This window comes from Falco biarmicus, chromosome 3, assembly GCF_023638135.1.
Source record: "Falco biarmicus isolate bFalBia1 chromosome 3, bFalBia1.pri, whole genome shotgun sequence".
NCBI lineage: Eukaryota > Metazoa > Chordata > Aves > Falconiformes > Falconidae > Falco > Falco biarmicus.
In genome coordinates, this window is record NC_079290.1 from 71,511,825 (window position 1) to 71,527,747 (window position 15,923).

Below are 15,923 nucleotides of genomic sequence, written 5' to 3' on the forward strand. Positions count from 1 at the left end.
GGCCCCGTCCGGCGGCGCACGGTGGCCCGGTCCCCGCCGCGCCGGCCGCCGCCCGCCCCCGGCCGCCGGTGCCGCCGCGCCGCCGCAGCGCCCTCTGCCGCCGGCCAGGGGTGGCGGCGGCGGGCCGGGGATCGCGTGCGAGCGGAGAGCCGGCGGCTCGCCCTGTCACTCGGCCGCCAGCCCGCCACCTGAATCACGAGGAAGCGGCGGCCGAGCATCCTCCCCACCCCCGGCGCCCTCCGGGCCGCTCCCGCCGCCCGCTCCCGCACCGCCGCCCCGGCACCGCCGCCGCGCCTGGGCCGGCCGCTCCGCGCCGCGGCCGGGGGCTGCTCCTCGCCCGCAGAAACTTTGCACCCGCGGGTGGCGGCGGGGACCGTGCGGTAAGTCGTTGCATCCCCAGAGCTCGCGGCGGGCAGGCGAGGCTTCAGCCCGGGCTTTGCAGGGGGCCCGGGGGCCCGCCGGCTCCGGCCACCTCCCCTCCCCGGCCGCCCCCCCGCCCGCCCCGGGGTGTCGGGGCTCCCCACCGGCCGTTTCGGTGGCGGCGGGACCGCAGCCGCGCCGGACGCGCCCCGCAGCTGCCACCCGGGCGCCGGCGCCGGCCGCAGCTCCCAGGCGAGAGCGCCGGGAGGTACCGGGTGCCCGCTGGCCACGGGGTGATGCCCGGGGCGCTGCCTCGCTGTCCCCAGGGCTGTGAGCCGGGCGGCGAAGGGCTCAGCCGTGCCACCTTGGCCACGTCTGGCTTCGCCCATCCTTGCCACTGATGCCTCGAGAGACATGCCGAGGGGAAAGCAAGTGACATAAAGTTTCACGTCGCCTCCTCCGAGCCCCAAGTGCGGTCGCTTGGCGCTGGACAGGGTGAGTATCCTTTGGGGTCAGGCAGCGCTTCCCCTGAAGACCTTCATTTTCAGCGGTTTCTAACTTCAGAGGTACAAATTCTTGTTGCGTTTCGGTTTGACACAGCAAAGGGGGAGAAATCAGTGAGGGAAGGGCAAAGCATGTGTATGGGCTCTGCCGCTTTTTCTGACTTTGCTTTACTTTGTTTAGTAAACAAGAATTTTGTATGTCTTCGGGTGAAGCTGTAGTTTTATGTCTTTATTAAAGAATAATATAAATAGCATAAATCCAAATTCTATCACATAAAAAACTTCTTTCTTTTTCTGAAGACGGGCACAAACAATGTTTGTGCGTCATTAGTGAGTTTCTAGGAGATAGACTCTGAAGACCAAAAAAAAAAAAAAAAGAAAAAGAAACAAAAACCACCAGAAAACCCCAAGAATATGCTTGACGTTGTTTGGTAGTTGGAGGTTTCAAAAAGACGACCGGGACTGGATTTAAATAAAACTGAATGATCTGGTTGGGCTCAGAAGTAGTCTGTTGAGAAGAATGTTGATGCACATATGTTTGCAGTAGATAAAATAAAACAGTTCTCCTTTATGAACCGTAGAGAGTGTTATTATCCAGGGCTAAGACTAAATCGTTGCATTTAAGCGAGAGACTTAATGACTGACAAGATCGAATTCACTGGCAAGACACTCGGTTAATTTGCAACCAAGAGCAAGAATTTATTTCCTTGAAAAACAACGTACCTAATACCGCAGATATTAAGATCCAGAGTGAGTTACCGGTTAAGGTTTTGACAGTAACTTTAATGCTGTTGCTCCTGCCCGCACCCCTGAGCACAGGCTGAGGCAGTCCTCACTTTTCACTGCCGCATCCACCACATCTCTGTGTCACTATATATGTTTGTGACAACCTGTTTTTTTCTGTAGTTGACCGTAAAAGCGTGTTCGAGTGTTCTCTGGTCTTGAGGAGAGGACTGGGCTTTGAGGGGCTGCGTTGGGCTGGTCTGTGGACACCTCCAGCCTTGAGCTCTGGAAGCACAAGGCTCTGGAGTCCCCAGAGTGAAGGTGTTCCGAGGGGGACCGTTTCAGCAAAGAGTGGCAGGGACTGAACGCTCGTATGTGGAAAAGCTGGGTTGTTGTCGTTTCAGGATTTTCATTCCAAATGAGCTGTGGGAGGGGAAGGTATGTTATTACCTCAACTTCCCATCGATTCGGATTTCTGTCCAGGAATCGTAAGGAGGAAATGCATTGCTAGGCCCGCTTTGCAGCGCGGATGCTTACAAAAACCAGGCAGCCGCTTTAATATTGATTCGTCGGCTTCAGCGTGTAAACAGGTTTAAACTCCACCGTGGAGGATTTAGTAGTCAGAAATTATTTTACCATTAGATTTGCCTTTCTGTAGGTATATCTAAAAATGCAGTAAAGACACTTTTGGTATCAGGAACTGCCCATAAGTAGTTGAACTAGACTGAGAACTTGGTACAGCTTTTGCTGTCGTGTTTTCAAGGGGTTTGATTCAACCCAAGACCCCACTAAATGTGGGGGCTCTGCTGTTGAATAACCAAGGTCCGGTGCCAAATCTTTCTTTAATATTCCTGGTAATTACTGCTGACTCATGCTGACATGTGAGTTCAATTAGCCCCAACTGGAATGTAAAGGATGTGGGAGTGTCTCTTTGTGCCCAGAGACAGCTAGGACAAAGCAGATTTTGGAGGAAAATTTAAGGAATTGCCAAGTTTGGGTAGGAAGTGTCAGCCAGGATTTTTTTTTTCAGTAATGTTTGAATAACCAATAAAGCTGAGTCCCGGGAAGGGGGTGAATTTGGATAACATGGGCTTGTCTTCACTGTGGAGTAACTGGTGTCCTAACTCAGACATTGCTTCTAATTTGACTCATGTCCACACACAAACCCGTTTCTGAAGAGTGGTGATGTTTTCAATTTGAGTTGGCTTACCCATGAGGAATAAGCTATAGCTCAGATAACCACAATTCATCAACTGCTAACACGATCTGCCTGAATGACACAAGTGCGACTTTGCTGAGCTCCGGCTGCTCCCACTTGAACGGGGTTACCTGGACCGCAGGCAGTGCCCGCCTGCTTCCCTGGTATGGGCAAAGACATGGTCAAGGGGAGCCTTGTCAATGTGAATGTTCCCGCATAGTTACTGCCTAACTGCCCTGCTTGTGGCAGCTCACTGCTGGTGGTCACTGTCACCACATGGCCGTGGCAAGCAGGACAGGAGGACTTTGCAGCCATGCAGTGCTCACTGATGCTCAGAATGGGCCATCGCTGCAACAAGATGTGAAAAGCAAAAAATTGTCTTTGCTCCAGAAATTAATTTCCTGTCAGCTACCTGCTGGTATGAGAAGGTCAGTTATATGTCAGAGGTATATGCTAATATATATGTGAATAAATCTGGCTGTACTTGGCTAGCAGAAGCAAGAGCTGCAGCTCTGGGAGAAGCAGTTTTGTTGTTGGCCCTCTATGCAAATTGCTGCTAGCAAATGCAGACCAGGATTTCTACAAACATTTTGAGGTCAAAGCAAAGAAAGTGGATACAAGGGCAAATATGCAGCCTTAAGTGTACTGAGTAGATGCTTTCTTTACGAGGAAGAGGACCCTAAAGCAGACTCCTGTGTCTGCATGAAGAATGAAAATTTCAAGGTGCTTTCCAAGGAATTTGACTCAGTGTTAAGGACCAGCTGAACATCCTGAGACAGAAATGCTTTAGTAGTATGTCTCTGTCAGTCCGGAGCTCCCTGTTGGCAATTTTGGATTTCGTTCAACTTACCTTCAGAGTCATGATCTTTGAGGTTTCTGTAGCAGTTGTGGCTGTGTTGTGCTGTTGTCAACATAACAAATATGACATGGGTAACTGCAGAATTTGAATGGATGGTCTTCCGGGATTGCGCAGGTGGGGTGGACAAAATGATGCCAACATAATGCTAACTGGGATGCACCCCAAATACTCACGATCCCCCGAGGTCCGTAGGGCCGGTGTGTGATACCACCATTGCAGTGTAGACAAGGTAGGATCTGTTCACTCAAGTGCAATCCTCAGGTACGCAGGCACGCAGCTACAATTGCAAGAAACCCCAGCGTGTCTCTTTTACCTTTGTTTTTGAAACCTTATGCTGGATCTTACCCTTTCCCTCTGATAGGTGCCTTCTGGTATGCAGCAGCAGGGCAAGTGTAGGAAGATGGTGTAAAATTGTGCAAGACAGCAGTGCTTAGCAGCCTGTGTCAGTGGAACACCTTTAATACGAGTGTCTCTGAGCAAAGCATTTAGTCTACCCAGGTACCTGTCACATGATGAGATTGCTTTGGGCTGGGCTGTACTGTCTATGGTTTTGAATCAAGGCTGCATCTGTAGGCAATGAATAAATTTGCATGATGCAGTCTTATTAAGCTGGGGCTGCAAACCACGTTGTTTGTAATCATGTATTTGACCTGTCCTGTGACTGCAGCGGTGCCTGGTGCACCAGAGCTATGGCTCTGTATTCAACAGCAATCATTATGTCAATGCATTAAAGATATTAAATATTTATTCCTTACTCTTAAACTTGATTTGTATTGATGCTAAATGGTGGTCATTTTGGTAGGTTTAGCTTGTGGAAAACGTGCTAACAACATAAAATCAAATTTTGTTCCTTGTTAGGACTGTAAAAATCCACGATTAGTGGATTTCTCCTTGTTCTGTTAACGCTGGAGCTGAGACAGAGTGAAGTTGAATACGTGGCAGTTTTGGGGTCATTGCCTTGCTTTCCCAGGAGCTGTTTGCTACATTTGGTAGTGTACTGATCCCTGGAAGTCATGATGCTGAGTAGCCTCTTGAACTTTTTCCTTTGCTGAAATTCCAAATATTATGCTCTCACCTCACAGTCAGGGCAGCATTGTTTGGAAAGTGGCTCTTCTTGGCCTCGTCTTTCACAGGGGTTTGCTTCTCCAAAATGTGTTTTTCTGATGTCTGAGCACTGCTGGTGCACTTGTCAGATTGAGTCTTCCTCTCCTTGCCCTCAAATGAGGAATCCTTCCACAAACACAGTGTCTTCTAGGGAAGCAAAATTTGCTGAGGTTGTTCTGTGGGCGAAGGATAAAGGTACTAGAGATTTTGGAGGGGTATGTTGGGAAGACTGTCATTCAGGTTGGGACTCTGCAGGGGTCGGTCAGAGCTGTTCCCGGTTTCATGAATGGTTTGAATGATGTGGGCATTCAGCCTGCAGAGGTCACCAAGCTGAAACAGGTTTCAGGCACCCTGGAAGATGAGAATCAAGTTCAGAGTGATTTTTGACAGTCACAACTTCCAGAAAACCAAGGAGGATGCGATTCTGTAAGGTTTTGTGCAAACGCTTACCTTCAGTCAGCAGTAAATCACATACGCAAACACAGCACGGAGAATAGCTGGCTAGGCAACACAAGCTGAGGCAAAAAGGATGTGGACATTTGGTGGATCACAAACTAAATATGAGTCAGTAGCATTGCACTGTTGTGAAAACAGTGTGTAAAAATGGGAGTGTAAAAATAGGAGTGTTTTTTCTAAGATAATGAATAATCTTTTCATGTTACTCGTAGGTCCTTAGCTGGAGTATTGTGATCATTTGAGAGCTTGAGAAAAAGTACAGACCAAATTAAGAGTCCAGAGGAAAGAGCAGGAATGATCAGATACCTAGAAAACATCACTTACAAGAAAAGATTAAAATAATTGTTTAGTCTAGAGATGGGAAGAGTAAAGGGGAAAAAGTTAAAAATCTTTAGAAATATAGGGTTAGCTGCAAAATTAATTGAGCTTAAACTGTTGTTTAAGTTCATTTCAGCTAGGGCAAGAAATTATGATAGAATCATATCTTACATCACAGTAAGGAAAATTTAGGTTAAGATGCTTGGGAAAAAAATTGTGATTTTAGTAATAGTTAAATGCTGGAATAAAATCTCTGGGGTACTCATAGAAACTATACTTCTTCAGTATAAGCAGCTTTTGGGAGTGGTTCAGCAGCTGTGTCATTACAGCTATGATGGCCTAAGCATGTAAAAGACTAGAAAGATGTGGCGCTTTTTTATTATATCAATTGATTTAGCTACAAAAAAAACCAGACAAGGCTTTCATGCTTGCAAGCCATTTCTCTGATCTGAAACCTCTGAATAGTTTTGGTACAGCTGCTTCTGTATGAAGCAGGGAAGGATGTTCTGTATGATCTCTTGAGGGTCCTTTCAGCCCCATTTGCAAAGATGAAATGATTAACAAAATCCTTCTGTCTTGGGATAGATGGGTGTTCAGGGACTGGGGAGGGAAACCATGCTATAAAAGCAGCTAAAAGAGCTCTCCCCTACCCTGCAAGTGGGGGTATTCCCTAAGATTTTCACTCAGTGAAAAATTACTGTTTATTGCTGCTTTTCAGGAGTAGGTGAGAATCAGTCAATGTTAAACTAGCTCCTTCATTAGTGTCAGGTGGTTTTGGATGGTAGCAATGCTTTATAACAAATTATACTGTGGTAGGATGTACCCATAAAACATTTGCTTTTTCATCTTAGAGACTAAAAAAAGTTCTGGGAGTTTTGAAGGCAAAAGATTAAATTTCCTTCCACGTCTTACACTGATTATATAAAGTGAAATACTTGCAGTCATTACTTGTTTATGAAAGTTTAATTTAATTAGTTTTTAAAAATCTAAAAATATATGATGAATAATTTAAGGAGTACATAGGAAATACTACTGCTGGGGTTAATAATGAGAATAAATCTTTATATATTGATTAGTATGGGGTAGTAACAGATATAAACAGAAGACAGAGTTGTACTGCAGACAACTTGCAAATGTATTTAAATGTATTTTTTCCTCTGGAGATGTGTCTTTAAAAGAGTAAAATTATTTGCAATAGAAAGTGCCAAAAATTGTCAAATAACAAACAAAAATGTAGATATGTCCATAGATCTCAGAAACAGAATAGGAATAGATATGTTATACTGTTTACAAAGGAGAAATTTGTGTTCCTGGGGAAGAAATCGTACACTTAATACAGCCATAGTTAATGACCTGCAGTAATACTTGAGTACGTATCCGAACCAAGGTGCTGGAGTAGTGCCTTGTCAGCACAGCAGACAAAACTAGCCAGCCTTTCAACCAGTATAACTTGTTTAGCTACATTTGTAATCTCAAAAATAATAGCTACATCAGGTTTTATTTTTACTTTTGTCTTCAGATTCTATTATCTGAAAGAACAGGAACTTTTAAGTTTTCATTCTGATTTTCATGTACTTCATGAAACTGAACACTTGCAAGAACTGAGCAAAATCTTGACAACTCGTACGCCAGCCTGGCTCTCGGTCTGCCTTTCTAAACTGTGACCTGCTTCTTTCAAATGCTGCAGTGTTTCTTACACTTGTAGCAAAAACATTTTAAAAGACTGAATTGCAGCGATAACAATAATAGCAATGTCAATTTAGGCATCAAGTTAACATAACTTGCTCAGTTCTAGGAGAAAATATTTCAAGTTACATTTCAATTTTTCTTTGCATTCCCATGTCAAGCTTTGAGGAAAACACCTTATTTTTGTCCTGAAAGTTTTTGGCTTTTTTTCTGTGGATCTTCATATATCTAAGCTCTGCTGAACCTCTGTTATGGGAGTCTTGGCATTTCATCGTCTGCTTCTCCTTTTCTCTGACTGAATATCACTGAGAAGGAGGAACACAGAAGAGCAAAGCCAGAAGAATGGGATTGCATCTTCCCAACAAGCTGATGTTACATCTAGGTTTATAAGGCATTTTTCTCCCTGCTCTCCCACTCCTACACACACACAGACGTTTCATAAGAAGTTTTATAATAATAAAGATGTCAGTCCCCATTTTGTTTGCCTTAGATCCAGTCCTTTTTTTTTTTTTTTTTTTTCTCTTTTCTTGGGCAAAACGCTGTGCTGTGTTCTCCTGGTGTCACAGAGGCTCCTTTGAGGACACACTATGTCTCTGAGCCAGAGATGGCCACTTCTTTCTCTTTCCACACTGTCTCTAGTGATACAGAAATATATGAATATATGATACATATGCGACATATGTATCATATATATAAACATGAAAAACTAGATAGACGACATGTATGAGATGTCACATATTTTGACTTCTGTTCTGTGCTGGAGTGCAACTAAAACCTTTTAAGAAACCTTTTATGGACAAGAAGAGAGGAGTCAGGGAAATGAGAGAGCAATTATGGTGTGTTCAAAAAACTTGGAGCTGTGTCTTGGCCCACTTGCAGGAGGCGATCACCAGCTTACTGGCTACCATGAAGAGTCTCCCTGATTTGGGTAAGCAATCCTTTCCTGACAAAAATTCTATTTCAATTAGTTCCATTTTGGCTTTACAGTAGAAAACTCCTAAAAACAGTTCCTAGTATATCTCTCTTTGTCTGTCATCTGTTGAATCCTCTCATCTATCTGCAGCCTCCCTTTGTATAACTCGGAGTTTCTCATCACATTGTTAGTGTTTGCTCCAAAATTGCACCACACTTCTAGTTTGTCCTGGTGGATGTAGGGTGATAAATAGTCTTACTGAAGATCATTCATCTAGTATTCCAAAGAGAGTCCCAAAGCCCAGACAGCCAGCATCTGTTGAAATGACAAGCAGAGTATTAAAACATAGGTGGTTGGGAGGGTAACACCAGGAATGCTAGTGAACTTAGAAGAGCGTTTGGAGGACCAGCGTAGCTTTGTAGTTCATAGTTGCATTTGCAACCTGTGGCTAGTTCTGTGACTCAGAGTGACATGTCTAGTTCACCCCATCGTGGTGGTGGATGGGTGCTGGAACATGTACAACCTTATGGTGGAACAGGGGAGTGGAGCAACACACAGTGGGGTGAGGATAAACCAACCCAAAACGCAGCCAATGCAAGGCCATGTGTGTCCTGTGAAAACAAATTGTTATTCTTTTATCTAAGGGTATTTATCCCTCACTTGCAACTGCAGAGTAGCGTAGACAAGTCAGTGAACTAGGCAAACCTGATAAACTATCAGCACAGAGCTAAATTGGGGCAGAAGTTATCTGAAAAGTTAAATATACACTAGATAAATATACTTAAGTTGTTAGCTTGTACTGAGCTGTCTTGCCAGCATGAAGCTGCTCCCAGAACCTGAACTAGCTATAGGTTGGAGACAGCTGAACTACGGCCCTGCCACACTACACATTCATGGCAGAAATATTTCATTGACCTATCTTACTGGTTTTATTCAAATTTGCTATGGAAATGATATTTAGGCTTTCACAGCATCTGCTTTTCATTCTCCAGAAGTTACTTCTTTTGACCTGTTAGTCTGGTACCAGGAAAATAACAGGGATATTGATCTCAAAGATGTAATGTTCCTGAGAATTTAAAGGTGAAACATGCTACACTAATATCTCTACTGAGGGCAAGATTGCGATGTGAGACTTAATGTCTTGTTAATCATCATGTAATCCATATGGGTCAGACAATACCTTAACTGCCCCAGCTGTAGCAAACTTTTCATCACTGCTCACACCTTACGGTGGAAAGGACAGTTCTGCTGCTGCGGCAGCCCCGTGTTGTCCTCAGATGATCTGTGGCAAAGACAGTAGAGAACCACAGTCAAGCTTGGTATAGAGATGCCACTCCACTAACTATAAAGTATTGTACCAGATTTATGGCCAATCTGATTTTTTCTGTGGGTTTTTTTTACATGCTATGGTCTGTATCCTTTCTGAAGTGACACAGTGCACATGTTAAAAGTTCTAAAACCAGCTTAATTTGTAAAACATGACTTAAAAAAACCCCCACCTCCATCTAAACTTTTTTAGAAGTTAGCTATTTACATCCTCAAGGCTCAAAAAAAGTGTCCTTGAACTTATTTTCAGGTTTTCTTATATAAACAAATAAAGAAAGGAGGGCTGATGAGATAATTTAGTCCCCAAATGAACTCATTTGCGAGGGAAGAATAGTGATTGAATTTATTGTTCTACTAAAGATTCCTGAAGAGTGTAGCTGCGTATCCACCCTGTAGCAAAGGGCTGCCATGTTTCAGAGTCTTGCACTTGCAAATTAGGAAACCTGGGAGTTAAAGATGAAATGTGAATTACTCAGCTATGTGGACAGGCACTAAACTTAATCTCATACTAAACCGAGAAATTGCGTATTTTGTTTCTATTGTCCTCATTCACCTTGTGATCCCAGTTCCATACTACGCACTGTTCAAATCCCATGCAAACACGGTGCTATTAATTTTGTCACAGACAGTTCTGTGATAATTGTGACTCTAATATCTGAGTACATTGAAACCACTTAATTTAATCTTTTTCAATTAATCTTTATTATACTGCTGAGACGTATGGTCTTATTAGGAGAGATAAATCTGAAAGATGTATTCTCATTTATGCAATGCCAGGCACTCGGAAGGCGATTTTCCAGCAGGTGCAGCCTTTGGTGTCCGTTCCTTCAGAGAGCAGTTCTGAGCACCTTCAGCTGCAGCGCTGAGAGCTCATCACCATTGGAAATCAGACCAAGGCTCCCAGAAAACGAGGGCTGATGCCTCTGATGTCACGGGCTGTAATCGCGTGCCGTGCCTCACGCAGCCCTCATTCCTACACTCACGCAGCCCTCATTCCTACAGCCGCAGCACAGCCCTGATTCCTCCCCAAAGCTCCGTGAGCTGGGCAGGGTCTGCCTCCATCTGCTCACACTTCTCCCTCGAACGCAAGCAGTGATGGCAAAGGAGCACGCAGGAGACCTGGGTGGGAGACTCCAGCTGGGAGGCGCAGGCCACCCGATTTCTGGCAAAAATCCTGGATTTTTGATGGTTACTTTGAAGTCCTAGTGATAATTCAAAAGCAGTCGTCCCTTTCTGAGTGTTATGAGGCACAGCGTCTGTCTGCAGGTTTTAGGGATGCTGAGATTCAGGACCACAAGCAGCCTGCTTCTGTCCCCTCCCTGCCTCGCCTCGTCTGCCTCCCAGCCCTTCCCATGCCGACTCCTCATCCCATGCCTGGTGTTTGGAGTCCTTTGCTTCTGGGCGCAGCGGCTGGAGCAGGGAGAGCACACCAGGATGGGGAGGAACAGCGAGAGGGAAAGTCTGGCTCTGCCTTTGCTGCTCTGAGGGGAGGCATGTAAAGCGCATGGGGATGCATATGTGTAGTGCAGATGCCTGTAGGAGGAATGAAGGGGATGACGTGTGCTCAGCTCAGGCAGAAACTATAGATAACTGTCAGACCACCACAAGTCTCCTGAGCACATGCAAACTGTTTTTTGGTTCGGAAGCTCTGAATGTAGCAAAACTTGTACATATTTTCTTTAAAGGAAACTAAAGAAAGTTTATATATATATGCTATGTCAGACAACCTTAGCTGTGCTGGAACCCAACATATGATTCCCAGTACTTGCAGAACACCCTTTGTAAGTCAAGTGCTATATGCCTTTTTATTAGTCAATTAATATTTCTGGCAACTCTTCGGGTTTGTGAATTAACCTTCTTCCTTTTTCACTGGAGAGAAGATTGAGGCAGAAAAGTAAGTTATAGGGCCAGAAGGAGCCACCATGGTCTTGTTTTGATCTCATGTAAAACATGGACCATCAGATATCCTTAGAAAAATTCTGCGCCACAGAGGTCTGATAGTTTTCTTCAGAAAAAAAAAATCTTGATTAAAAAAAAGGCTCAGTGATGAAGAGGCCTCTATAGTCCTAGGTAAATTATTTTAATAGATATCCTCATTTATTTGTAATTTGAATTTAATTAGCCTCAAATTCTGTAAATTGGATCTTGCTAGAATTAGCTTGATCTCTGTCACGAAATGTTTGTTTCTTACATCATGTAGTTACTTACTGTGAGGAAATTCTCTGTTGCTGTTCTCCTTGATAACCCAAACAGTTTGAGCTCCTGGACTCTTACTGTGGGGCTCGTTTTCTCAAGCTTTAATCATTTTTGTGACTCTCTGCTCTGTTTTTTTTTTATTGAAGTGGGGCTGCTTCAGCTGGAAAGAGTACTGCATGCTGTTTGCAAAGATATATCCAAAGCCGTTATCATATTTTCTCTAAAACGTGGCCGTTCATCAGAGGCAAAGCATTTGGCAGAAACGTGCTAATCACAATTAATTTAGTGACAGCAGGAAGGTAGATTTCGATTTTGATGATTAGCCATTGCGAGTGGAAGTCTTTTTCCAGAGTTGCTCCTCCCAAGGTAGAAAGGCAACCCTGTGAAAAGCCAAGCTGTACTCCAGCACCATCCCCTGCTGGCTTTCCTGTTGAAGCTGTGCCACAGTTGTGTGGTGTGGTGGGGATGGGAACGGGAACGGGAACGCAACTTCCTTACTCCCAGGCTGCCTCTTCGAATCCTGCACTGCTTTGAAGCTGTGGTTTGCACAGCCCTTTTAGGTAGTTCTGGCATTGAATGCATGGTATGTGATCACATTCGGGAAGGAAATTATTAATAAAATTTAATGAAAGGGGAGATGATCAGATAATATAATTTGACCTCCTACAGCTACCAAAGCTACCAAGCTTTTTTTTATGAGTATGTCTGTGTTCAGCCCAACTGCTTCTATTTAATTTAAGCCTAACTTCTGTTAGGGTGAAGTGTACATTACAGAAAGACATCTAACAGTCATTTCAAGACAAAGAATCCATTAAATCCTTTGTAGCTTGCCCCACTGTTTAAATGCTCATGATGTTAGAGATCAATGCCTTATTTCTTACTTGGATGTATCTGGCTTCAGCTTCACTAAGTGCTTGCTATGTTTCAGATGAAAATAATTCAGCACCCGTATCTTCCCCATGAAAGTACTTCGCTTTACTCAAGTCACCAAATTCTTTTTTCTATGCAAAGCAGTTTCTTCAGCCTGCAAGTATTTCTTCTAGCTTCTTTCCTCACCCTTTCCAATTTCTATCATTTGAAAAACACTTACATGGGAACTGTACACACTGTTCCAAGCATCAGTCTCATCGTATCTGTAAACAGAGGTAAAATCACTTCACTTAGGTCAGCAACTGCATTAGCTGCCTTTGCAGCAGCTCCTTCCTGGGAGCTCAGGGGATGAATTGTATTCATTTTTCACTCTGATCCCTAGTTCCTTTCAAGAATCACTGGCATTTCAGGATGCAGTCCCTATTCAGTAGCAATGACTTGCATACCATATTCTGAGATGCCAGTGTTTGCATTTGGCTGTGTTAAAATGCATTGTGGATAAACAGAATCAGCCTACAGGGCACTCCAGATTGCTCCATTTCACTGTCTTCAGCATTATTTACCAGTCTTCTAAATTTTTATAACTTTGCAAATGTTATCACCAATGGCTTTGTATTGAACCTTGTTGCCTGTCAAGATCTTTATAAAAACCTTTATATTTAGCAGTGATTTTTCTAGAATTACTCTTTTTTTTTTTATCATCACTTGACAAGTTCTTTACTTACAGAAACTCTGCACTACCATATTTCGTTGTGGCTTTTTAAAATCAGAATGTTGTGCTGCTAAGTTAAATGAATTACTAATACAAGCGAATTCCAGCTAAAGGTGGTAACTTCTCAGTGAGCTAGTTTCACTCCAAAGAGCATGATATTCCATAGAACGCTGCTAAGTGATGTAATTCATCTTTCTGATCAGCTTTTCTGGTATTTTGCTTGGGATGGATGTCAGTCTTGCCATCCAGTGGTTAGCTGGACCATTATGTTTCCCTTCTCTGAAGATTGTCATATAGCAGCTGTCTTTCAGTCGCTTGGATTTCCCCAGTGTTCAGAGATTCCTTACGACTTAATGTCAGCAGTGATTAAAAGCGTCTGACATAAGAAAGTGAATGATCATGGTCCACATCTGCCCTTTCCCAGCAATTCTGTTCCTTTCAGTCCCAGTTCTCCTCCTCCTGCAGTTCCTCAGCCTTGTAAGCCCCCTCTTCTGCTGCTGGAGGGGTGGAAGGTTGCTGCTTTTAGGTTTATCTTTGTCCTCACTCAAAGACGGAGAGAGCATGTGAGGACTCTCATTCATGTTACAGAGAGAAAGAGCACAACTGTTCTGAGCAGCTGAGTGCCATCCCCCCCATTTTCTTCCTGTTTCCCATTCCCACGTGAGGCTGGTGGGCTGGCAGGGGCAGGAGCCCCCAGCCTCCTGCCGCAGTGGTGACGGGCTGTTCTGCCCCAGCGGTGCAAAGCAGAACTCACAGATGATCAGAAGAGGGCACAGTCCAGATGGGACCATGAATGTGTGCTCTTCTCCAATTTCTAAAAGAAATGCTTTCTTGGGGTATGGTTCTGTGCAGCTCAACAATTTCAAGTGCTATTTTCAACCATATTTTTAGGACCATTAGCTATGGTTCTTCTGATTTTGTCTTTATTCCCCTATGCAGAGGAATGAAGGCAGTGGGTTGATCGGCATTGATAACATGCAGCTGTGGCCTTGCTACGTAGGCAGTGGGTTGATTGACATAGATGATGTGTGGCTGTAGCTCGTTCCTGCAAAGTGGTTAAATAGCTCTGAGGACTGGGGGGATAGGTGGGGTAGTGTGGTCTTGCCTCTGGAGGAAGGAGAAATAGTCCAGGCAGTTGAATCTGACTGATGGTAAAAACTTTGTTGTAGCCTATTAGTTTGTGCTAAAGCAACTGGTGCCCAACATAGCTGAGAGAAGTGGGAGAACCTGTGACCCATAACAGATGCTGTGAGAGGTGAGCTGTTGATGACTAATCAATATGGGTGTATTGAAATATTTGTTGTCCATCTTACCTCAAATGGCAACTTTTGGTGCCTAGTGTAGATGGGGCCTAATTGATATGGGTGCAGAAGAAGAAAATTCTATGTTAATAATGCTTATAGATCTATTTGAAAAAAGAAGCATAAAGTATAACAAGAAGGCAATAAAAACTTTGCTAGGATGGTGCAAAGTAAATGATGTGTTAGTTACGCTGAAAAATGTCTCTAGTGTTCAGACATAGCAAAATGCTGGAAAAATACTTATTGAGGCTGCCTCAAGGGGGGATAAAATTGCAACAACATTGCTAACAACATGGAGATTAGTCTTAGACTTACTAGAACAATTAAAAGTGGACAGGGAGACAAATTCTGTATTTGCAATGCTTATGGATATATCTGAAAAAAGGGGTAAAATATGATAAAATGGCAGTAAGAATTCTGCTGGTATGGTGTAAAAGTATGATTTGCCAGTTACAGTGAAAAAGGTTTTCAGCATTCAGAAATGGCAAAGCATTGGAAAGGTACTTTTTGAGGCTGCCTTGAGGGGAGACAAAATTCTTACAGCCTCGTTAACAACATGGAGATTGATCATGGATTTTCTAGAGCAATCAGAAGTGGACAGAGAGACAAACCCTATATTAACAATGCTAATCAACCCACTGCCTTCATTCCTCTACACCTGTACATTCATTCTCAAACTCATTTTATCTGCATGCCATTATTGGCATTAGCGGTAGCAGCAGAAGCACCTCTTGGCTGCACGCAGATCTGGGGTGCTGGTGTGCAGTTGCTGAGGCAGTGCTTCATACCATGTTGCTGTGGTAACCCCTTGTCCTAATTCTGTAGAAAGTTCCTGTAGAAAGCCTGAAGAGTGCACGGTTTATTCTTACTTGATGCAAGTGCATGATTCTCTTTCTTTTCAGAGAATAGAAATAAATCTGTTCAACGCTCTTAAATTTTACAGAGTTCTGATGTACAGCCATCTCTATCTAATAAGCACTGTACACATTTTTTAGACTTTTGTTCATAATGTTCTAAAAAGCATACTATCTTTTCTCTTTAGCGCTGCAACTTGTGAATTTTCCTTTGGGCCTTTATCTTTCTCAACCAGCATTTTACACGTCATAAATTCTAGCTCGTATTGTTTTCTGTTTATTTCCTGGTTTTCAGTTGTTTGAATACTGAGGCCTTTTTATTTATTTCTATTTGCTGTCACATATTCATCAATTGAACCAGAATGAGTTTTAAAACAAAGTGGTCCTTCTGGGAAATTGAATGAACTCTTAACTTCCAGTTTTCTGTTGAATTATGCTGTCCAAGTCTTTTTCCTCCTTGTAATTTTGCTCATGAAGACAAGAGAAGGGAAGTCTAGCATGTGACACAGTTCTGAAACATGAACTATGAGTCATGGATTCATAT

The 15,923-nt window shown here is 43.5% G+C and overlaps 1 protein-coding gene across 4 annotated transcripts in view; it reads left to right on the plus strand.

The window, feature by feature from the left end:
- Window positions 1-274: 274 nt before the first annotated feature.
- Window positions 275-15,923, plus strand: part of AHRR (aryl hydrocarbon receptor repressor) — an 89,600-nt gene continuing 73,951 nt past the window's right edge. For 2 of the 4 annotated variants that reach the window (XM_056332995.1, XM_056332997.1), the window contains exon 1: window positions 716-855. The gene's annotated coding sequence lies outside the window, so the exon portion shown is untranslated. Of the gene's footprint in view, window positions 381-715; window positions 856-15,923 lie in introns of those variants that run through there. The other 2 variants (XM_056333001.1, XM_056332996.1) reach the window with 2 other exon arrangements.